Genomic DNA, 24,858 nt, shown 5'->3' with positions numbered 1-24,858 from the left:
TATGGAAAGCACTGGAGGATAAATTTTTGAAGAAAAACAGTCAAAATAAATTGTACATGAAGAAGAGACTGTTTCGCTTCACCTATGTTCCTGGTACCACAATGAATGAACATATCACCAGTTTCAATAAGTTGGTCACAGATTTGCAAAATATGGATGCAACTTTTGATGATGGTGACTTGGCCTTGATGTTGTTGGGGTCACTTCCTAATGAGTACGAGCACCTTGAAACTACTCTACTCCATGGAAATGACGAAATTTCTCTTAGAGAAGTTTGTTCGGCTCTGTACAGCTATGAACAAAGAAAGGGAGAAAAACAGAAGGGCGGTGAAGGAGAAGCACTAATTGTGAGGGGTCGTCCTCAAAATCAAATGAGGACTAAGAAGGGAAGATCCAAGTCGAGATCTAGACCCAGCAAAGATGAATGTGCCTTTTGTCGAGAAAAGGGGCACTGGAAGAAAGACTGTCCGAAGTTGAAGAATAAGGCCAGAAATAACAATGGAAAGGCCATTATGGATTCAAATGTAGCTGATTGTGATGATTCAGACTTCTCATTAGTTACAACAGAGTTATCAACATCATCAGACATATGGTTGATGGACTCGGCTTGTAGCTATCATATGTGTCCCAACAAGGACTGGTTCGTGAATTTTCAAGAAGGAGAATATGGAGTCATCCACACAGCGGATAATAGCCCTCTTACCTCATATGGCATTGGTTCAATAAGATTAAGGAGCCATGATGGAATGATCAGAACATTAACAGATGTTCGATATGTACCGGGTTTGAAGAAGAATCTCATCTCTGTGGGAGCCCTAGAATCAAAAGGGTTCAAAATCATTGCAGAAAATGGAGTGATGAGAATATGCTCCGGTGCACTAGTGGTAATGAAGTCCAATCGGAAGAACAATAACATGTACCGCTATCGTGGTAGTACAGTTATTGGGACAGCAACAGTGACATCCAGTGATGATAAAGAGGCAGAAGCAACCAGGCTATGGCACATGCGCTTGGGACATGCTGGAGGGAAATCCTTGAAAGCTCTATCTAATCAAGGATTGTTAAAAGGCGTAAAGACTTGCAACTTGGAGTTTTGCAAGCATTGTGTCAAAGGGAAACAGACAAGGGTTAAATTTGATACAGCGATCCATAATACTAAAGGCATTTTGGATTATGTACACTCTAATGTTTGGGGTCCTTCCAAAACACCTTCATTGGGTGGGAAGCACTATTTTGTAACCTTTGTTGATGATTTTTCCCGAAGAGTGTGGGTGTATACAATGAAGAGGAAAGATGAAGTGTTGGGAATTTTTCTCAAATGGAAAACGATGGTGGAGAATCAAACAGGCAGGAGGATCAAGTGTATTCGCACAGACAATGGAGGTGAATACAAAAATGATCATTTCAATAAGGTCTGTGAAAATGATGGCATCGTCCGACACTTCACTGTCAGACATACACCACAACAGAATGGAGTGGCAGAACGTATGAACCGGACTTTACTGGAGAAGGTACGGTGTATGTTGTCCAATGCTGGCTTGGGCAAAGAATTTTGGGCTGAGGCAATTACATATGCATGCCACCTCATTAATCGTCTACCATATGCTGCTATTGATGGCAAGACACCATTTGAAAAATGGTATGGAAAACCTGTTGTAGATTATGACTCTTTGCACGTGTTTGGCTCAATTGCATACTATCATGTGAAAGAGTCAAAATTGGATCCGAGAGCAAAGAAGGCTATATTTATGGGGATTACTTCTGGAGTCAAAGGATACCGCTTATGGTGTCCAGAGACAAGGAATATTATATTCAGCAGAGATGTTACCTTTGATGAATCTGCCATAACAGATAAGGTGACAGTTGAAGATGTCAAACAAACTGGTGGTGCATCAAAGCAGGTGTAGTTTGAGGGAAAATTTATTTTTCCTACACAAGAAGCAGAGGAGGAAACTCATGAAGATTACCCTCTGGAAGAAGAGCCAGTAGAGAGGGAGATTCCAACTCAGGAACCTCGACAACAACTTGAATCAATAGCAACCAGCAGGCCAAAAAGGACAATAACGAAACCTGTTCGTCTCATAGAGACGGTTGCTTGTGCAACCTCAATTGTAGCTGATGGTGTTCCTACCACTTATAAAGATGAAATCCAAAGTTCAGAAGAAGATAAGTGGAGGATTGCCATGAATGAAGAAATGCAGTCCCTTCATCAGAATCATACATGGAAATTGGCCAATCTCCCGAAGGGAAAGAAAACAATTGGGTGCAAATGGGTATTTGCAAAGAAAGAAGGATTTCCTAACCAAGAAGATGTTCGCTACAAAGCAAAATTGGATATGCTCAGAAGGAGGGAATTGATTACAATGAAGTATTTTCTCCAGTTGTAAAACATTCCTCCATTAGAATTATGTTGGCTTTGGTAGCACAGTTGGATTTGGAACTAGTTCAGATGGATGTAAAAACTGCGTTTTTACATGGAAACTTGGAGGAGGAAATCTACATGAATCAGCCAGAAGGATTCAAAGTTGCTGGAAAAGAAAATATGGTATGCAAACTTGAAAAATCGTTGTACGGATTGAAACAATCTTCTAGACAATGGTACAAGCGATTTGACAAGTTTATGTTGCGGCAAGGGTACAAGAGAAGCAAATACGATCATTGTGTGTATTTGCGCAAACTTAATGATGGTTCATTTGTATATCTTCTCCTATATGTTGATGATATGTTGATAACTTCCAAGAATTCAGAAGAAATTGATAAGTTGAAGATTCAACTGAAGGAGGAGTTCGAGATGAAGGATCTGGGTGAGGCAAAGAAAATTCTTGGCATGGAGATAATAAGAGATAGACGTTCAAAGAAACTCTGTTTATCTCAGAAAGAATATTTGAAGAGAGTACTACAGCGTTTTGGCATAGATAAGAAGACTAAGCCAATTAGTACGCCACTTGCTCCCCATTTTAAGCTAAGTACTACTATGTCGCCAAAGGATGAAACTGAACAGGAGTATATGTCAAGGGTACCATACGCAAATGTTGTCGGTAGCTTGATGTATGCAATAGTTTGTACAAGACCTGACATTTCACAAGCCGATGGAGTTATTAGCAGATATATGCATAATCCAGGAAAGGAGCATTGGCAAGCTGTGAAATGGATTCTATGGTATATTCATAGTACTGTAGATGTTGGGTTAGTTTTTGAGCAGGAAGGCAATCGGTCTGTAGTTGGATATTGTGACTCAGATTTTACGGGTGATCTGGACAAACGAAGGTCAACTACTGGTTATGTGTTTACTTTTGCAAAGGCACCAGTTAGTTGGAAGTCTACTTTGCAGTCAACAGTTGCTTTGTCTACAACAGAGGCAGAGTACATGGCTATTACAGAGGCTGTGAAGGAGGCAATTTGGCTTCAGGGGTTGCTAAAGGAGCTTGGTATTGAACAAAAAAATATTACGATTTTTTGTGATAGTCAAAGTGCTATTCAATTAGCGAAGAACCAAGTTTATCATGCAAGGACGAAGCACATTGATGTTCGGTATCATTTCGTACGAGAAATCATAGAAGAAGGTGGAGTCACGGTGAAGAAAATTCATACTAAGGAGAACCTTGCTGATATGCTGACAAAAGTGGTGACTGCGGTCAAGTTTCAACATTGTTTGGATTTGATCAATATTGTTGAACACTAAAGATTGAAGATGAAGACACAACCAAAATTTATTATTGAGAGAAAATTGAAGAAATAGATTTTTGCCAAGGTGGAGATTTGTTGAAATTGTCAAAAGTCCCACATCGGTGGATGACAATTTTGAATGGGAATTTCACCCTATAAAAGGAGGCCTAATGTTTAGGATTTGAACCATATATAGTTTACAACAGATTTATAGTAAGAACAGATAATACCCAAGTAAAATGGTGGATAACCAGAAAAGTACAAGATTCAGTTACAACAAAAGAAATACGCAGACTGGTATTAAATATATTAAACTTTACATTTACAATTGAAATAATCACTACTAACAATAATGTTGTTGCAGATTACTTGTCAAGACAAAGCTACCCAAACTGACCCAGATATTACAATGGAAAATCTACTCTTAGCCATGACTACACTTTGTAAGAAAGTGGAAAGTATGGATGAAGAGATACGGATAATAAAAACAGCTAGTAGTCAGCAGCATGACTCAAAAAATACGGAGATAAGACGATCGGAAGTCTCTAAAAATCCAGAGCTAGAAGGTGACGTTGAGAAACACCTAAAAACTCATAACAGTTTGTTAAATGCAGTTGCAGGAAGCAGCACAACTAGCAGTTCATCTGCAAAGAAGAAATTAAACCTAGATACACAAATATAAATATGAACAATTTATTTTCAAAACCATTCGTACAGAAAAATATCCAAAATACCCAGAACGAAATATTCCTACCACCACAGACAAATACCTACAAAGAAAGTCTGAACCAAGCCAAAAAGACATACAACCATATAACCCGTACATATATAGAGAACATACACAAAATACAAAACTTTTTAAACAAAAACCCAAGATCCCAAACTACCCAAAATCCAAATGAAGATTATATTACCCATTATCTAACAGGATACAATAAGTTAATAGCACTACCAAATACAAATGCAAAACTAGTAGCCACTTGCTACAATTATGGATTATTAGATACTGTATATACACAAACAGGACAGGAGATAGCTACCATACCGGAGTTACACAGAGCATTTATGCAATACAGAAGAATAACTAAAGGAACGTTATTCTATATACGATTTTATTCAGCTACAACAGAGATATTATATGAAGAGATAAAGCCTATCATACAAGTTATCAAGATCGGACTTACAAGAGAAATGCTGATACCAGAAAGAATAGAAGAACAAGAAGAAATAGAAAAAATAAATATTCCAGACTTATATGCAAATAAAAGGATTATTGGAATATCTACTATTCAGAATGCGATTTGGAGCTATTATTCAAGAGAACAAACAATGATATATTCAAATTGCAGAGAGATACGAGAAGCAGATATGGAAGAATTAAGGCAATGGGTCTTAAGCCTTTTAAAACCAGAACAACCTACAATCACAAGAGCTATAAGGACGAATTTCATCTCTCCAGAGCTGTTAACAAGATATTGCAAGCTAATCAGTCACAAATACCCAGACCACATATGCTCAAAATGCAAAGGAGAAGATAACATTGTTCCGGACGTACAACTGGAATAATCGAGAAGAAGAAGACAAACTAAACGACAAAAAACTATGGCAGACAAGATAAAGTAAAAGATATATTAGATTCTTTTCTTTAAATAGATCCGAAATTTGTATAATATATCTTTTACTTTATCTTGTCTGCCATAGTTTTCTGTCGTTTAGTTTGTCGTCTTCTTCTCGATTATTCCAGTTGTGCGTCCGAAATAATGTTATCTTCTCCATTGCATTTTGAGCATATATGGTCTGGGTATTTGTGACTGATTAGCTTGCAATATCTTGTTAACAGCTCTGGAGAGATGAAATTCGTCCTTATAGCTCTTGTGATTGTAGGTTGTTCTGGTTTTAAAAGGCTTAAGACCCATTGCCTTAATTCTTCCATATCTGCTTCTCGTATCTCTCTGCAATTTGAATATATCATTGTTTGTTCTCTTGAATAATAGCTCCAAATCGCATTCTGAATAGTAGATATTCCAATAATCCTTTTATTTGCATATAAGTCTGGAATATTTATTTTTTCTATTTCTTCTTGTTCTTCTATTCTTTCTGGTATCAGCATTTCTCTTGTAAGTCCGATCTTGATAACTTGTATGATAGGCTTTATCTCTTCATATAATATCTCTGTTGTAGCTGAATAAAATCGTATATAGAATAACGTTCCTTTAGTTATTCTTCTGTATTGCATAAATGCTCTGTGTAACTCCGGTATGGTAGCTATCTCCTGTCCTGTTTGTGTATATACAGTATCTAATAATCCATAATTGTAGCAAGTGGCTACTAGTTTTGCATTTGTATTTGGTAGTGCTATTAACTTATTGTATCCTGTTAGATAATGGGTAATATAATCTTCATTTGGATTTTGGGTAGTTTGGGATCTTGGGTTTTTGTTTAAAAAGTTTTGTATTTTGTGTATGTTCTCTATATATGTACGGGTTATATGGTTGTATGTCTTTTTGGCTTGGTTCAGACTTTCTTTGTAGGTATTTGTCTGTGGTGGTAGGAATATTTCGTTCTGGGTATTTTGGATATTTTTCTGTACGAATGGTTTTGAAAATAAATTGTTCATATTTATATTTGTGTATCTAGGTTTAATTTCTTCTTTCTTCTTTGCAGATGAACTGCTAGTTGTGCTGCTTCCTGCAACTGCATTTAACAAACTGTTATGAGTTTTTAGGTGTTTCTCAACGTCACCTTCTAGCTCTGGATTTTTAGAGACTTCCGATCGTCTTATCTCCGCATTTTTTGAGTCATGCTGCTGACTACTAGCTGTTTTTATTATCCGTATCTCTTCATCTATACTTTCCACTTTCTTACAAAGTGTAGTCATGGCTAAGAGTAGATTTTCCATTGTAATATCTGGGTCAGTTTGTGTAGCTTTGTCTTGACAAGTAATCTGCAACAACATTCTTGTTAGTAGTGATTATTTCAATTGTAAATGTAAAGTTTAATATATTTAATACCAGTCTGCGTATTTCTTTTGTTGTAACTGAATCTTGTGCTTTTCTGGTTATCCGCCATTTTACTTGGGTATTATCTGTTCTTACTATAAATCTGTTGTAAACTATATATGGTTCAAATGATAATAAACATTTATATAATGCAAATAATTCTTTTCTATTTTTGTTTCTTCTTTGTATTTTTTACATAATTGTGCAAACCATTGTTGTAGAAATTTTATCCTAGCTCCTAAAGTATCTGTTAATCCTGCTTCATTCCAATCTTTTATTATTTTAGAATTAAAAGGTTCTGGTAATTTTGTGAAATATAATTTCCTTATTTCTTTTCTTCTGTATTATATGTTCCTTTATAATAATATTCTCTAAATGCACAAGTATATTCTTCTATATAGCACATATTACATATTGCTAATTTTGTTATTAGATTTCTATTTGTTTGTTTTTCCTTATTTTGTTCTTCAATTTCTGTTGTCATACTACTAAATTCGTTTCTTATGGCTATTTCATATTTGTATAATATTTCTATATTTGTTGTTGCTATTTCACCATTAAATTTTTTATTACTTCTTAAGGTATCTATACTTTCCTTTGTTAAATTGTGTAACCATAATTTTACTGTTCCTATGAGTGTTCTTTCTATATATCCTGGTGTTTCTGCCATTCCTATTTTATTGTCTACCAATTGTTTAGATACATATCCTATCCATAGTTGGATTGTTTAATTTATATCTGCTACGCAATCTAAATCTAAAAAATTATATTGTTCTGATATTGGTTTTGGTGTTCATTTTCTATTTAGTCTACTATCCCATAGTGTATTATTTCTATCATATTGTTCATAGTTAGCTGTATAATAATTTGGGTATAATCCTTTTGGATTTTTTACACCTGATGTACTAGGTTTTTCTTCCATATTTACATCTCCTGTATTTACTTCTATATTTTTTGTTTTTTCTATATTTTTTAAAAGTTCTGTATATGTTTCACTTATTTCACTTGATTCTGACTTTTGGTCATCTATATTGTTATCTATTTCATCAATTCTGGGAATTTCTTCTGGTTGTAATATTTGTTTAAATTTATTTATCTCATCTGTTAATTCTATTTCTTTATTTTTCTCTTTTTGTTTGTTTTCATATAGTGCTTTTAACATGTTTAATTCTTTTTCTAATGCTATAATTTTTGTGTTTTTTATTTCTTCTAATTGTTGTATTTCCTTATTTGCTTGATTTTTAATAATTTCAATTTCTTTTTTCTTATCGATTTCTTCATTTTCTTTACTTATTCTCGTCATAGCTGTCAAGCTATCTTCTAATCTTGCTGTTTCTTTTTCTATCATTAGATATAATTGGTCTCCTATTTTTTTATATCTTCTGCCTAGATTTGAAAATATTATTTTTATTTTCAATCCATCTTGGTTTTCATATGTCTTTTCGTCTACAGCAAATTCTTCTTTATTCATTTTTAATCTATATTCTTATCGTTTATTGCTATTGAATAATTGGCACTTATTATGAATTTAAATTTTTGATATATGAGATTTCCTTTTATTGCACTTATTATGCTTTTTTCTATAGGTTGTATTATTCAATCATCTGCTAAATATATTTCTATAGGGGTATCTATTCCTTCCCTAAAACATGCTTTTATTAGTATTTCAGTTACTCCTAGGTGTACATATTTAATTGGGTTTTTTGCTTTTATATCTTGTATATACTTGTTATCTAATAATTCTTTTATATGCATTTTAAACTCTGTTAAGTCATCAAAGTTATATTTTTGGGGTTTTTGTGTTATTATACTATTTTCTTCTATTAATTCTATTTTTATTTTTGTCTTATGTTTATCCCATCCTTTTAGAGGGTTATCGTCATATAATTTTTCTAATTTATCCTGGATTATTTTTGCTTTATCTATTGCAAATATAATAATTTCTAATTGAGTAGTTGTATTTTTACTTATATTTTCTAATTTTTGTGTGATTCTTTCACTTCCTCGTATCAATTCTGTAGTTTTTCGTTGTTTATTATTTACTCTTTTTGCTCCTACTTTATTTTTACATGGTGTGGTAAACCACCAGTGTGTTTTTGTTATTATATGTGGGTATAGATTCTCTAGAAATGGCATTCCTAGTAGCACATCTTTCGTAGTGAATTCAAAGTTATATATTTCTTCTATAGTTAATATTTTATCCCATATTTGTATTTTTACATTCTTGGCTTTGTAGTTAATCATACTACCTTCATTATTAAATCCTGTTACTACCATAGGTGCTTTTAATTTTTCCCATTTTTTCGCTAGTAAACAATTATATTTACATATATTAGCTTCTGCCCCTGTATCTATCATTGGTGTATAGTATCTATTATAATATCCTTCTACTATGATTTTTGCGAGTATATATATTTTCATTCTTCTGTTCTTTTTATTATTATTTTCTTATCTTTGTATGTTATGGTTAATTGTTTATCTCCTAGACTGTATGGTTTTACTTTTTCTAACCATTTTATTCCTAGTGTAATATTTTCGTTTTCATTTTCTTGACATATTTTAAATTGTATTATTAAAGGTATTCCTCCAATAATTATTTCTTTTTCTGTTATTTCTTCATTTATTATTAATTCTTTAGGTAATTCAGGGCATAATTGTTCAGTAGTTATTATTTCAGTTTCTGTTACTAGTTCTCTTGTAATATAGTTTTCTTCTTGTCCTGTGTTTATTAATATTTGGTATTTTCTTTGTTCCATGATTCCAGTTATATAGTAGTGATATGTTTTTATTTTTTCTTTTGTGTTTATATATTCTCTTCTTGATGTACTTATTCTTGATGATGTTGGTGTTTCATAAGTTAATTGGTTTGGTATACTTTGATGTACTTAATCTTTCTTTTACTATTTGTAAATCTTCTTCTATGTCAATTTCTTTATAGCTATATTCATTATTGTCAATAACTGTAACTATTCTTTCAAACGGGTTTTCTATTTTGATTTTATTAATTTTATTTTTTGCTCCTATTTTATGTTTTGTTGTTAGGACGTATAAGTTTTTACATCTAGCTGTAAATATTTTACTTCCAGGTGCTAATTCTATCCCTGACATTTTCCAGTATAGTACTAATGATTTATCTATATTCTTCATGCGTTATCACTTCTATTTCTTTTTCAGTCATTGGACTTCATTATCTTGGTTATCTATTTCATTATCTATTTCATTTTCTGTATCCGATATTTCATATATACTATCTTCACTATCTGGTTCATAATCTATATATTCTATCTGCATATATTCTTCATCATCAATTATGATTTCTGTTATTTGCTTTTTCTTTAGGTTTCTAGGTGCTTTACAATCTTTAGCTATATGTCCTAATTTTTCACAGTTATAACAAGTACATTCTGTTAGTTTCTTTTTTGGTCTAAATGGTCTTTTAGTCTGGTAATTTTTTACATAATATCTTTTTCTTGGTTTTTTATTTTTATATTTTGATCTATATTTATTATATTTCTTTGTTTTTCATTTTTTTATCATATTTATCTGTACATCCAAATACGGACAAGATCCATGTCCAGGTAAATTCATTACAATATAAATAAGTAAGGCAAGTTCATGCCCTAGGAAATCCATCCCGAATATATATAATCATCTACGCTCACTGGGGATGTATACAGACTCCAGAGGGGCTCCTTCAGCCTAAGCGTGATATAAAGCCTTTATGGCCTACTGCAGGCGGGCAGTCCCGATCCGTGTAATAATAAATCCTATAAGGCCTGCTGCAGGCGGGCAACCCCGATCCATAAAATAGTAAAGCCTATAAGGCCTGCTGCAGGCGGGCATCCCCGATCCATATAATAATAATAATAATGTATAAAGCCATTATGGCATGCTGCAGGCGGGCAACCCCGATCCATTTAATGATAACATACATAAAGCCAATATGGCCTGCTGCGGCGAGCAATCCCATAAATATCCTCACAATGGACGAATATGACTGAGTGTGAAATGTATATATTTTTTTTGAAACAATTGAATCAACAGCAACACGATCCCATGGGTCCCAAAAATATTGGCACGTAGCCTAAACATGATCTTTAATAAAAGCCTCACTCAATTTCTTTAACACGTGGGAAATGTTCAGATAATAACATGATTCTTTAATTTTTACAACTTCACAGGATTTATTCAAGTTACAAGTTCTATGGTGCACGTCCACACGCTCGTCAACTATCGTGTGCGTCACCTCCAAACAGTTTGTATAACACCAATTCGGGGATTCATACCCTCAGAACCAAGTTTAGAAGTGTTACTTACCTCAAACCATGTAATTCTTTACTTCGCTATGCATTTGCCTCATGAATTGGTCTCCAAACGCCTCGAATCTAGCCATAATTAATTCGATTTAGTCAATAAAATTTATTGAAATTAATCCCATAAGAAAATACTAATTTTCCAACAAAATCCAAAATTTATCTCAAAAATCGCCCGTGGCACCCACGTCTCGGAACCCGACAAAAGTTACAAAATCCGAAAGCCCATTCAACCACGAGTCTAACCATACCAATTTTACCAAAATCCGACCTCCAAACCCTCAAATCTTATTTTCAAATCCCTAGGTTCAAATCCCCGATTTACACCTCAAAAATACGTAATCTAGTCGGATTATTCGATGATAAGTCAATATTATGGAGTAGAAATGATCGCAAGTGACTTACCTCAAGTTTCCCTTGAATTCTCTCTGAAAATCACCCCAAATTCCGTGCTTGAAGGTCCAAAAAATGGCAAAACTCGAAACCCCTTCGAAATGTATACTGTCCGGGGGTTCCGCACTTGCGACTCACTTAGCCGCTTCTGCGGTCTCGCAAGTGCGAGAATTCAACCGCTTCTGCGGTTTCGCCAAGCCTCCACTGGAGTCGCTTTTGCGAGCTAGGAGCCGCTTCTGCAGGCTCGCATTTGCGAGGCTCGCTCCGATTTTGCGGAAAAGCTTGCTTCTACAATGGCTGGTGCGCATATGCGGCTTCGCACCTATGATCAAACCTCCGCAGGTGCGAAAATACCTGAAGCAAAAATTCCAGCAGTGGTTTTAAGTCCGAATTTTATCCGTTAACCATCCGAAACTCACCCGAGGTCCCCGGGACCTCAATCAAACATACCAACAAGTCCTAAAACATCATACGAACTTAGTCGAACTCTCAAATCACCTCAAACAATGCTAAAACCACGAATCATACCCCAATTCAAGCCTAATGAACTTTGAAATTTCAAGTTTTCACAAACGACACCAGAACCTATCAAATCAAGTTCGATTAACCTCAAATTTTGCACACAAGTCATAAATGACATAACAGACCTATTAAAGTTTTCAGAATCGGATTTCGACCCCGATATCAAAAAGTCACCTCCTGGTCAAACTTCCCAAAAATTCGATTTTTGTCATTTCAAGTCTAATTCTACTATGAACCTCCAAATAATTTTTCGGACACGCTCCTAAGTCCAAAATCACCATACGGAGCTATTGAAATCATCAAAACTCCATTTTGGGTTAGTTTACGCATAAGTCGACATCCGGTCACAATTTTAACTTAAGCTTTAAACCTTGAAACTAAGTGTTTCAATTCATTCCAAAACCTCATCGGACCCGAACCAATTAACTCGGTAAGTCATAAAACAACTGTAAAGCATAAATTGAACAGCAAATGGGGAAACAGGGTTGTAATACTCAAAACGATCGGCCGAGTCGTTACAGGAAAAACCCAAGGCTGACCAGGCTTGCTTCTGCGGACAAAGACCCACTTCTGCACCAAGTCTGTCGCTCCTGCGGCTCATCTCTCACACCTGTGGCTGGCCCAACGCAGGTGCGATTCTGACAGCAGTTGGGAGCTTCAGCTTTGGCTCCCAATTTCCAACTTGGTCCGAGCCTCGTCCGATTAACCCCCGAGGCCCCCGGAGCACCACCCGAACATACCAACAAGTTTGAAATCATAAAACGGACTTGCTCGAGCCCTCGGAACGTGTAAAACAACATCAAAATTAAGAATCATACCTCAAACCAAATTGATTCAACTTAAAATTTTCAAAATTTTCAAACTTACTCCGAACGCGCCGAAACATACTTAAACTACTCGGAATGACACCAAATTTTGCGTGCAAGTATTAAATCACCATATGGAGCTAGTCTCAGGATCGAAATTCCAAACGGACCTCAATTAATCCAAAACCTACTCCAAACCAAATTTAAAGAACATTTAAACCTTCAAATAGTTGATTTTTCCTATTAAGTGCTGAAACGCTCCCAAGTTGTCGAAAACTCGATTCGAACATACGCCCAAGTCCAAAATCATCATACGAACCTATTGGAACCGTCAAATCCCGATTCCGGGGTCATTTTCTCAAAATGTTGACCGAAGTCAAACTTAGCATTTTAAGGCCAACTTAAGGAACCAAGTATTCCGATTTCAACCCGAACACTTTCAAATTCTGAACCAACCGTCCCCGCAAGTCATAAATTAGTAAAAGCACATACATGGAGTTTTATTTAGAGGAACGAGGTTCTAAAAGTCAAAATGACCGGTTGGGTCATTGTATTCTCCACCTCTTAAACAAACATTTGTTCTCGAACGGGTTTAGAATTTTACCTGGAGTGCTGAATAAGTGTGGATATCTGCTCCGCATGTCCTCCAAGGCCTCCCAAGTCGCTTCCTCGACTGGTTGGCCCATCCACTGTACTTTTACTGCAGTAATCTTCTTGGACCTCAACTGGCGAACCTGTTTATCAACAATGGCAACTGGCTCCTCTTCATAACCCAAACTCTTATCTAGCTGAGCCGTGCTGAAGTCTAATACATGAGATAGGTCGGCATGATACTTCTGAATAGTATTGTATTTTCTGTTTAAGGAACATCATTGGATATCCTATATAAGTATTAGATATGTTTCATTAAAGTCTTTCTACTTGATTTTACATTGAGTCTAAAACTTCTCATGTTCAAGAAATATATGCTTCACAGAGCCGATCTTTGTTGACATGTCTTTAACCTTTTCACATAAGTTATGGATTAAATGAGAACCATATTTCTTTTGTGGAATTTAAATGAAATTACTTTTTATTTTTTTTAATTTCTTCAAAATCTAAAGAACTTGATATTTTTGCGTGGGGAAGCTTTCTATTAATTGATATTTTCCATTTTAGTATATTTGCATACATGTACATAAATATTTTGTTGATTCCATCTCACCTAAATTTATAACAAGATCACTTTATAAGTGAACTTTTTTATGACAGCTGACGAGTGCCTAGCGTATATAAAATTCTAACTCGTACTTTATCAAATAATAGTATAGAAAGATGTCGAACCCACAGAGATTGGTTTATCTATTCTACAGGCGTTTCTTGTTTTAATTACTATTTGAGAAAATCATAAAGAGTTTAGTTGTGAATTAACTAACTAAAAATGCACGAATAGAGCAATAGAAAATATTTTATTTTTCACAAATATAATAAAAAGGTGTTGGGATCCTGACTTCACTTAATATTTCTATTATATAGTAGAATTATTATTCTTCTCTATTTCTCAAAAATGTATAAATGCTTCTCACGATTACAAATATATATTATTACTAAAGTTGAATAATTAATTACACTCCTCTCGGTTATACAAATTAATCTTCAAAATAGTAATATCAAAGAACAAGAAATATCTGATTGAACTAAAACATGCTCTTGTTAGTAAGTCCCTTTCGGTTACCCTACTTGTTATAACTGATTATTACACTATTCGCCTCTCTCGATTACAAATAAGTGTAAAATTAGTTATAACATAAAAAAGATAGATGTTACTGAATAAATATTAACATTTATCAATACTACAATTAACTATATTATTTCTTCCGCCTCTCTCGATTACAGAATTAATAAACAATTAATATATAGTACAAGATAGATAGATGTTAATAAATCAAATAACGTCTAACTGTAAAAGCAAGTAAAAGTTAAATAAATTTTTTTAACTCAAGCATGTGAATTTGAGGAATAATATCTACTATTATATAGACATATTAAGATCTGCCTTTCTCCCAACACAAGAAAAGTTACTCCATACTGGAATTAGTACTAACAATGAAAATATTCTTGTCCATTAAATAAGAAAATAGAAAGAAATATTCAAGAAAAAGAATTCTCCCTATTTAATTAAAAGCAAGAACTAGAGTAATTTCCTACACTGGAATTTAATTAGAAACAACAATTAAACCACTATTATGATTTAAAAGAAAAGATAACTCGATACTAGTGAAAGAAATAAAGCAGAGAAGCTTTAAGAATTTGGATTCAGACTTCTAGCTCTATGCTTTCTCTCCACTCCGATACCCTCTTCTGATCGGGCAACATCTTCTTCTTCTTCTTATATAAGAAAATTTCATGATGACTTCTCGATTTGGTGCTAGATTTTCATGGCAAATCTAGATTTTGCATTTGCAGAGATGGGAATTCGACTTCTCAATTTGGTTCTAGATTTTCATGGCAAATCTAGATTTTGAATTTGCAGAGATGAGAATTATGTCATTCTAAATTTAGATTTCGTCGATTTCATCATGGCAAATCGAGACTTGGTGCATTATCAATGTAATAATGAATCATAGCTCAATCTTACACTTCTTTGTTGTATTTTTCTTGAATATTTACTTTTCTTTTTTCATGCTGCGCACAACAATTCTTCTATAATTATTCCTGCAAAATAAAGTTAAGAATATGAAGGAAACATGATAATGAGAGAAATTATGTAGGTAACATCTAGTAAAATGCACTTATCAATTGCGCGAAGCGCGAGCAAATTAACTAGTTCTTATTTCAAATGAAGCATCACTTAAAGTATCCTCTATGGGTTTTCAAGCAAACATGAAGTGCTTTATATTTCATTAACGTTGTTTTGAACTGATACATGTGAAATACTCATATCTAAGAATATGATCTTAAAAAAAAACAGAATATAGAGGTACAAAAAAGTGTAGAGAGGCGGCAGATTAAGATACGTTCCATATTAAATTAAAAGTCTTTAAAAACACTTTTAATACTTGTATCTAAGAGTAACCCAACTATTTTGGCACTCAATTAAGGGATCAGAGAATAAGGAAAGAGGAGAGTAGAGAAAAGAGGAAAATTGTGTAACTAAATCTCCTAATTTAAAGTAGTAATAACGGATTGTATATAAATTGTAAGTAAACCTTGTTTATGGCGTATAATATACAAAATTATGATATTTTTGATAAATAAATTTCAAATATTGTATAAAAAAAAAAATCTCGTTTTAAAAGAAAGTAACCTTTTCTTTCTTTGCTTTTTAGGTGACGCAAATGTTAATAATATCTTAAAGTTCATTCTAGCATATGACCAAAAAAAAGTTCATTCTAGCATTATTTTGGACATGGACATTGCCACTTAAGAGTTTTGAGAATCATCAATCTTGTTATGCTTCCTTAGATTTTTAATCCTAACATGTGACGTCCACCAACATGCTATTAAGTATTTCTTTTTATAAAACTTTCAGTCATTTCAATTGTAAGAAGCAATAGTCGAGTGGGGAAGATGTGGCTTTTCAGACTTTTTTAGAACTTTTTCCGTTATAGTAGTAATAATAATTAGTAAAGTAAAGTCTATTGGATTTAAAGCCTCTTCAGCTTTAAAGCCCATACCCATAAAGCTTTAAAAAAAAAGCAGCAGCCAGTTAAAAGGAAAATGAGGCGGAAAAAAAGTAGTAAAAGTAGAAAGAGAAGAAAGCACACATGCAGACGCAGGGGCATGTGGAAAGCAACGAGCAAAGTTGCAAATGAATGGGGCAAAATGATCCATAAACCCGACCCGCATAACATAATACCCAGTAAAGTTCGCCAACTCCCTTGTGTATATGTTGCCATCCATGCACTACTCCATTTGCTTTCCAATTCCTCTCCTCAATTTGAAAGCAAAGGTTTCTATATGGAGTTGATGAAGCGCGTCTGCTCTGACTCTCCATATGTATGTTTCCTTTTTTCTTTTTCCTCGTCCATAACACAAGTTTCTTCTGATTTCACTATAATTTACTTTTTTGATCATTTCTCCTTGCCAAGCATCTTTCTTTCTTCTATCTTTTATTTATAGTCCAGTTTATGCATTAGAAAACTGCTCTTTTCTTGAAATTTTATGACAGATTTTGTTTTCAAGATTCTAAGTCGAGTAGATAGATATTCACCCACTTTGCTTCCAACTCGTGAGATACCTCCTCAATTATTTTGGACTCTGATTACTATAGCCTTAAAGACAGAGACAGGGGCATGCTTGACTCTTTAGGAAGTATAAATTTTTTGAAAGAATGAAGTGCGGGTACAATAGTAAACGTGAGGAATGAAGAAATCATTGATATTCCAATTTAGATTGCTTGATTGTTAGCTGCTCATCCTTAGAGTTTAGATTTCATTTTTCCATTCTTAGAGTTCAGTACTTTTGGTAAAACTTGACTGCATTATCAAAATTCCCTTAGGAATCTGATCATCCATTCAGCTGTGAAACCCCTTCCCCCACTCATGTTTTTCTTTATCACTTTCTTGTTTTTTCCCCTCTTTTTTTTATTAAGTTTGTCCTTTTGTGTTTGATGAGTGCGAAAAATCGTAGTATGGAGCTTTCTTGATTGATGATGGGGTACACCATGCTTTATATCTTGCTACCATTAAACCTTATGTTTTTGTTGTTGTTGTGATTCTAATGGACAAACTCTGTTTTTATTTCTGGGTGGTCAGGTATGGGATAGCAACGGAGTTTCACAGTGTTTCACCAACTTATATCCTTAAATTTATTTTTGTTCTTTTATGCTAAGAAAGTTATACAAATTGCAATTATTGTTTATTACCTTAACCATATTCACAGTTTTAGGTTTTGGAGCTAATATCGTGACTATTGTCCTTGTTGTTGCTATTGGAGCAGGTAAAAGGAGTGTCAAAGATGGAAAAAGGGTATGTTGCGTCTTCATTGCAAGGAGTTGTTTCCTTTTACCAATCTGCTTAAATTGTCTATTAAATTTTTACTACACATTTCCTTTTTTTCCAAAAAGAAGAAAGGCATTGCCTCTGTATAGTTTCTGATTTAGAATTTAAACCATGTATTAATGCTTAAAAGTGAGGAATGGATTATTCTTTTGTGTAAAAGTAAGACTCCTACCATTGATTATATAATAAGTGCAACCATTCCATTTAGGAAAGTAGATTTCATTTGGCATGATCTGCATTTTGGGAAGCATGCACTTAATTTAAAATGCATCTTATCAACCATACGTAGTTGCTTTTATCTATTAGATAATGATCATTGTTGCTTCCCCTGATGATAATTAACAGGAAATAATGAATTTATCAGGCATTGGTGCGTTGTGCAAGAAAAAGTTTAACAATGTTTTTTGTCCAATCATTGTTGTCATGTGGCTTGGCAATTGTAGTTCTCAACAAGTTTCTAATGGGGGAAATCACATAGGATTTTGGCACATAAGAAGGATATATAGAGATGAAAACATGGCTCCGGAAGTGTTCATGTCTTTTATTTTTTTTGATAAGGTAAATTGTATTAATCAAAAGGGAGAAAAAAACTCCCGCATACAAGAAGTATACAAAAAGTAGAGAATTTACATCAGAACATGATTCCCTACAAATGACGCCCAATCTTCTACACAAGTAGGGGCTACATGTGTGCACCAAAAAGCGATCAGAGATAAAAGACTATTCTTAAGATGTGAAAACGAAGACTCAATCCCCTCAAAAACTCTCTTATTTCTCTCTTCCCAGACTAACCACATGAGAGCTAACGGGGCGAACTTCCACGCCTTTTGCTTGCTTCTTCTACGGAAACCGGCCCAGCTATATAGCATTTCCTTTACAGTGTTTGGCATCACCCATTGAACACCAAAGAGATTCAGGATTGCCCTCCATAGACCCCAGGATACAGGGCAATGCAGCATAAGATGATCAACTTCTTCCCCTGAGCTTTTACACATGTAGCACCAACTAACATGTGTAATTCCTCTCTTTCGCAGATTTTCAGATGTCAAGATCACTCCCTTCGCTGCTAGCCACGCGAAGAAACACACTTTCGTGGGCGCCTTAGGAATCCAGATAGATGAGTATGGGAAAGTAGCCTCCTGTCTCACCAACATACTCTGGTAGAAGGACTTTACGGTGAACAAGCCATCATCACGCAACCCCCATCTCCAAGAGTCATAAGATGGATGGGGCATATCTTGCCCGTATAGCAGTGCCAATAAAATTTGGAGCTCCGTAATCTCCCAATCTTGCATGTTCCTTCTAAAAGAGAGGTCCCATACTATCTCCCCTTCATGCTCCTTGCGTATTTGTTGGACCATCAATTCCTTCTGGTTTGAAGCTCTGTAGACGTGTGGGAAAGAGACCCTCAGAGTAGCCTCTCCACACCACTTGTGATTCCAAAAGCTGATTCTCCTTCCATCTCCCACCTTGTAAGTGATGCTGCCATAGAAAGCTTCCCAGTTCTTCATGATGTTCCTCCACATGCCACACCCGAACGGTGTTGTGATTGCCTTGGTCCTCCAACCCCCTCCCGTGGAATCATACTTTTCTGCTATGACCTCCCTCCATAGAGCATGCTCTTCTACCCCGAATCTCCACAGCCACTTCCCCAGCAAAGCTCTGTTGAATACCCTGAGATCTTTTACTCCAAGTCCACCCCACTTCTTTGGGGAAGTGACTATCTGCCAATTCACTAGATGAAACTTTCTAGTTCCATCTGCCGCATACCAGAGAAAATTCCTTTGAAGTCGCTCCAGTTTTTCTGTGATGCTCACAGGTGCTTGCAACAGGGATAAGTAATAGGTAGGGATACTTGACAAAGAGCTTTTAATAAGCACTTCCTTACCGCCTTTTGACAAATACCGTTTCTGCCAGCCTGCTAATCGTTTTTCAACCCTTTCAATGACTGGATTCCAAACAATAGTATCCTTTTTCAAAGCACCCAACGGTAGACCCAGGTAAGTAGTGGGGAGATAGCCCATCTTGCATCCGAGAACATGCGACAAAGCATCAATGTTAGCAACCTCACCCACCGGGAAAATCTCACACTTGCCGAGGTTGATTTTGAGTCCTGATATTATCTGAAACCACTGCAGTACCTGCTTCAGGCAGGTCAACTGATCCATATCGGCATCACAGAAAACTAGGGTGTCATCCGCAAAAAGCAAATGAGAGACCCTTCGGGCACTGAGCACCCCGATCGGAGCTGAGAAACCTCTCAAGAAGCCTCCACTCGCCGCACGATCCATCATTTTACTCAGAGCATCCATCACTAAAATGAATAGCATGGGGGATAGGGGGTCACCTTGCCTGAGCCCCCTGGAGCTGCCAAAGAAACCACACGGGCTACCATTAACCAGGACAGAGAATCTGACTGTTGAAATGCAAAACTTGATCCATCCCCTCCATCTTTCCCCAAACCCCATCCGTTTCATAATGAAGTCCAGGAACTCCCAATTGACATGATCGAAAGCCTTCTCAAGGTCCAACTTGCACAGTAATCCGGATTCTCTATTTTTCCTTCTGGAGTCTACAAGTTCATTTGCCACAAGAGCAGCATCCAGGATCTGCCTACCTTCCACAAACGCATTCTGGGAGGACGAAACGAACACGTCAAGAACCTTCTTTAGTCTGTTGGAAAGCACTTTAGAAATAATCTTGTAAATGCTCCCCACTAGACTGATAGGCCTATAGTCTCTAATACAAGATGCGCCTTCTTTCTTAGGCACAATGGTAATAAAAGAAGCATTGATGCTTCTCTCGAAAGCACCATTCACGTGGAAGTATTCGATGGTTTCCATCAACTCCCCCTTAACAGTGTCCCAACAGAGCTGGAAGAAAGCCAAGGAGAAACCATCAGGCCCAGGGGCCTTATCACTAGCACAACTCGATACAGCATCGTGCACCTCCTCCTCCTCGAAAGCTCTTTCTAGCCACTCATTGTCTCCCTCCCCTATGTGGTTGAACTCTATTCCCCCCAAAGTAGGCCTCCAGCTAATTTCCTCTTTGTATAAGTTCTCATAAAACCCCACTATCGCCTCTTTTACCTCTTCCTCTCCCTCGATCCTTACCCCATCTACAACTAAGGACTCTATGAAGTTTCTCCTTCGATTTGCAATCGCAACCCTGTGGAAAAATTTAGTATTCGAATCCCCCTCCTTTAACCAGAGCGCCCTTGATTTTTGTCGCCAACTAGTCTCCTGAGCTATTGCTAGCTCGACTATTTCACTTTTAACCTCCTCCAATCTCACTTTCTCAGTTTCATCTAGCTTCCTCGCCCATTCCCCTCTCTCTAATTCCCCCAATTCATGCATAAGCTCCCTCATTTTGACCTCCACCCTCCCGAAGACCTCCTTGTTCTACCTAATAATATCTCCCTTGAGCAATTTGAGTTTCTTCGACAGACGGAATGAGGGTGACCCTGATACCCCGTAGTTGGTCCACCATTCTTTCACTTTGTCACAAAATCCTGGCACTTTCAACCACATGTTCTCGAACCGGAAGGGAGCACGGACCCCCCTCCCTCTGCATCCATCTAGCAAGATAGGCAAGTGATCCGAAGTCAGCCTAGGTAAAGGGATCTGCAACACATTCGGCACCAGCTCATCCCAAGAGGACGATATCAGAAATCTATCGAGTCTGGACCTTGAGTTTGAATCCTCCGCCCTGGCCCAAGTAAACCTTTCCCCTGACAGAGGAAGATCAATGAGAAAGTGATCATTGATGAAGTCAGAAAACTCCTCCATGGCCCTCGAAATCACATTGCACCCTAATCTCTCCTCCGGGAATCTAATTGTGTTAAAGTCTCCACCTATAACCCATGGAATGTCCCATTCCCCCATAATATTAGCAAGTTCCTCCCAGAAAGACACTTTGGACTCTTCCCCTACCGGCTCATACACTCCCCCAAATCCCCACTCCATTCCACTCACTCTATCTTTGACGAGAGCTGCCAAAGAGAAAGCTCCCTTCCTAATCTCCTTTACCTCCAAAATTCTATCATCCCACATAAGTAGAATACCCCCGGCACTTCCCGCTGCAGGGACCCAGTCATATTTCACCCAACTACCTCCCCAGAGACTTCTCACGATCGCATCCGACAAAACTTCCATTTTGGTCTCCTGAAAACAAACTAGGTTGGCACCCCACTCCCTAACTCCCACTTTGATGATGGCCCTTTTGTTCGGGTCATTCATCCCCCTGACATTCCATGAAAGGATCTTAACTTCCATAAGCAACAATAGCCCCCATTTCCCCACCCCCCCTAGACGAGGTCCCTTTCTCCGTGTCACCCACTCGACCCCTTCTCTGATACACCACTACATCACCTGTTTTATTTTGATTAACACATTTACCCAACTCCCTCCCCGCGCCTTTGTAACAGGGTTGTTGCTCAATCTCCCTCAACAGTTCCAGCACCCTATCTTCCTTCCCTTCAAAAGAAACACCTAAGAACTTCCCAAAGTTTAATAGTTTATTCTCCATCCATAAGGACATGTCCACTTCTCCGATCCGTGACGAAAATGTACATGCGTCTTCTGTAATTACCTTTTCCTTGCCCCTACCGGAGGAATGCAAGACCATAGCATTGCTAGTAGTAGGAACTCTGGGTGCCGGGTGGACCACGTCGTTTCGTTGAGAGGCACCAACCTCGGGAAATAATGCCTCTCTTGGAGGAGATTGTATTGTAGCCTCAGCACATCTAAGCACAGTGGGAGATGAAGGGGCGGTGGAGCTGGGTCCATCACAGGCGGGGGGCCGTGGAATAACACCGCCAGCTTTTGCCGGTGCTGCCCCTGGAACAATGGCTGAAGAGGAGCACAAGCCCCTAGTGTTTGGTACAGCACTGTTTGAGGCATCATTGGCAGAAGGAGGAGGAGTGACTGCTCCCATATGATTAGGAGCCTTATCGGACGCCGCTTGATATAATTTGGGCCTCTTTGGATCGATTCTAATAGAATTGGGAAAGGTTGCTGGGCCCATGTGTAGAGGCCCAGACATATGCTCGCTGAAATCTTGCCCGACCCTATGATAGTTAAAAGAGGACCGACTCATTCTACCTTTCCAGCCCGCATCACTAACCCATTCACGTTTTGTCCTCCTGTTAGGATTTTGTCTTCTTCTCCCAAGTTCAAACCTCCCGTCACTTCTCGATCTACCGTCTGATTCCAGCTTAGTCCACTGGTCCGGTGAGCCCTCCCCTCCTCTCAGAAACTGGTTTTCCCTTCCCTCCCTTCTATTTGACCTTTCCTTTTCTTCCGCCAAAATCGCAGGCATAAAGACAGGGCGAAATTCAGGGCTCAACCAAACCCTGTAGCTCAAGTAGCCATCTTCCACAACAGTGGAGACAGGGATTCGGCCCGCTTTCCTCACCACAATCCTTACTCGCGAGAGATCGTGCAAGCTGCAAGTGACATCAATGAAACCCCCACAGATTTCCCCAACCTTCTTGAATAGGTCAAGACACCAGAGATGCACCGGGAGACCCACCATGTTGACCACCAATGTTTCGGCAGGGAAACGAGGGTCGAGACACCCATCGTGCTCCACCCATCTGTCTAACTTTAAGAAATTCCCATCAAACCACCTGTTTCCTCTTACGAGAATTTCTGAAGCTTGAGACTCGGTGACAAATCGAAAGAGATATTGCGTGTCACCCAGTTTCGATATTTTCAGCCCGTCCTTTACGTTCCATGCCTCTGTTGCCCAGTTCCTAACAGCTTCTGGGAAACCAACCCATTTGGAGAAAGAGCCAATCAAACAAGAGTCCAAGAAACCTTTACGCCTGAAAGTGTGCTCCTCGGACAGCGAGAAGTGTGGCTCCTGCCCTACGTCAAGCTTTCGCTGGCATCTTCCCCCAAGTTCGAGGGCTGGCCAAGATGCAGCTTTGCTAAAAGACATGCTTTCTAATTTTCTAGATTCTAGGGAGAAGTAGGAGCTTCTCTCTGTAGAGTCCGTCATAGCTAAACCAAGAGCCTCGCAAGGTGACTGACTGAAGAAGGGAAAGTGAGAGGGAGTGAAATCTGGCCGGAAAAAGACACCTCTGTCGCCGGAAAATAGCAAAAGTGGTCGGAATTTGGAGGTTGATGGATGGGTGAGGTCGGAATAGCCAGAGGCTGTCCGAAGGAAAAAAGTTGGGATCTTGCCTGAAAAGGCGTCACGCGCCGGCGCGTGGGCTAGGGGTCGTCGGAGGTCTGCCGCGCGTGACGGCGCGTGGGGTGTCAGATCCCGGCGATTCTTTCTGGGGTAGAGTCGCGGCAGGGTTGGCTCTCGGATGGTGGTGGTGGAATCCTAGGATTCATGGTTCATGGTGGTGGTGAAGGGGTGGGTTAGTATGTCTGTGTGCTACAGTGCTTCCTTTCAGGGGAAAATTTCATATATCTATTAGTATGTTATTTATCTTCTGTGATTTTAAGACTGAGGGTTTCGTGCTACCTTTTTGTTTTAGACAATTGTACTTTGGATGCTCTTTCTTGGTGTTTGTGGAGTTTGATATACTTAAAGAAGACAAAATAGCATGTCCTTATTTATTATGATTACTCTTTTCTGTCGTAGATATGAAATGCCTTGTTTCATGTTTCTCATTCCTCTACCTAACTAACTTCTCTTTCTGACTCGTAATCATGCAAATTATTTCCATGGAGGCTTCACTTACATAGTTGGATTAATGTTTTCCTTCATGAGGTGCTTCATGGACTAATAGTTACAGGAATTAAATAGGTACCCCGACTAGTAAAGGTTTCCTTGCATCTTCTACCTGCATTGGGTGCAAGCATGGGACTCTTTGACATGATTGTGATAATCAAGAAAATGCTTGACAGTTTTCCTGAACCATATCATGAATGGCTCTTCAGATTCTCACAATTCTCAGTTTGGGTGAGCTTTGCACTTCTGTACCAAATTATGTATTTGTTAGCAGCGGCTTCCATTTTTAATCAGGCATTATACCTTTACAGGCCACTATTCTGCTGGTCCTTAAGTGTGGGCACTGCTATGTCATTTGCTGCAACCCTATCATATGCGTTTGGTGGATGTTGAAATTTCTTCTTTTGGTACCCCATTTACAAAGGGATTTTTCTTCACTTCAGGTATGCCTTTTAATTTACTGGAATTTAAGATGGTGAATATGTTGGAT

At 37.4% G+C, this 24,858-nt stretch overlaps 1 long non-coding RNA gene across 1 annotated transcript; it reads left to right on the top strand.

Moving 5' to 3' along the window:
• The first annotated feature begins 16,228 nt into the window (after window positions 1-16,228).
• On the top strand, window positions 16,229-24,508 carry LOC142180263 (uncharacterized). The gene is made up of 3 exons (XR_012708555.1): window positions 16,229-16,677; window positions 17,620-17,648; window positions 24,444-24,508. It is a non-coding gene; the product is annotated as an uncharacterized LOC142180263 (long non-coding RNA).
• Window positions 24,509-24,858: the final 350 nt, after the last annotated feature.

This window comes from Nicotiana tabacum, chromosome 4, assembly GCF_000715075.1.
Source record: "Nicotiana tabacum cultivar K326 chromosome 4, ASM71507v2, whole genome shotgun sequence".
NCBI lineage: Eukaryota > Viridiplantae > Streptophyta > Magnoliopsida > Solanales > Solanaceae > Nicotiana > Nicotiana tabacum.
This window is presented reverse-complemented; position numbering and strand designations above follow the sequence as displayed.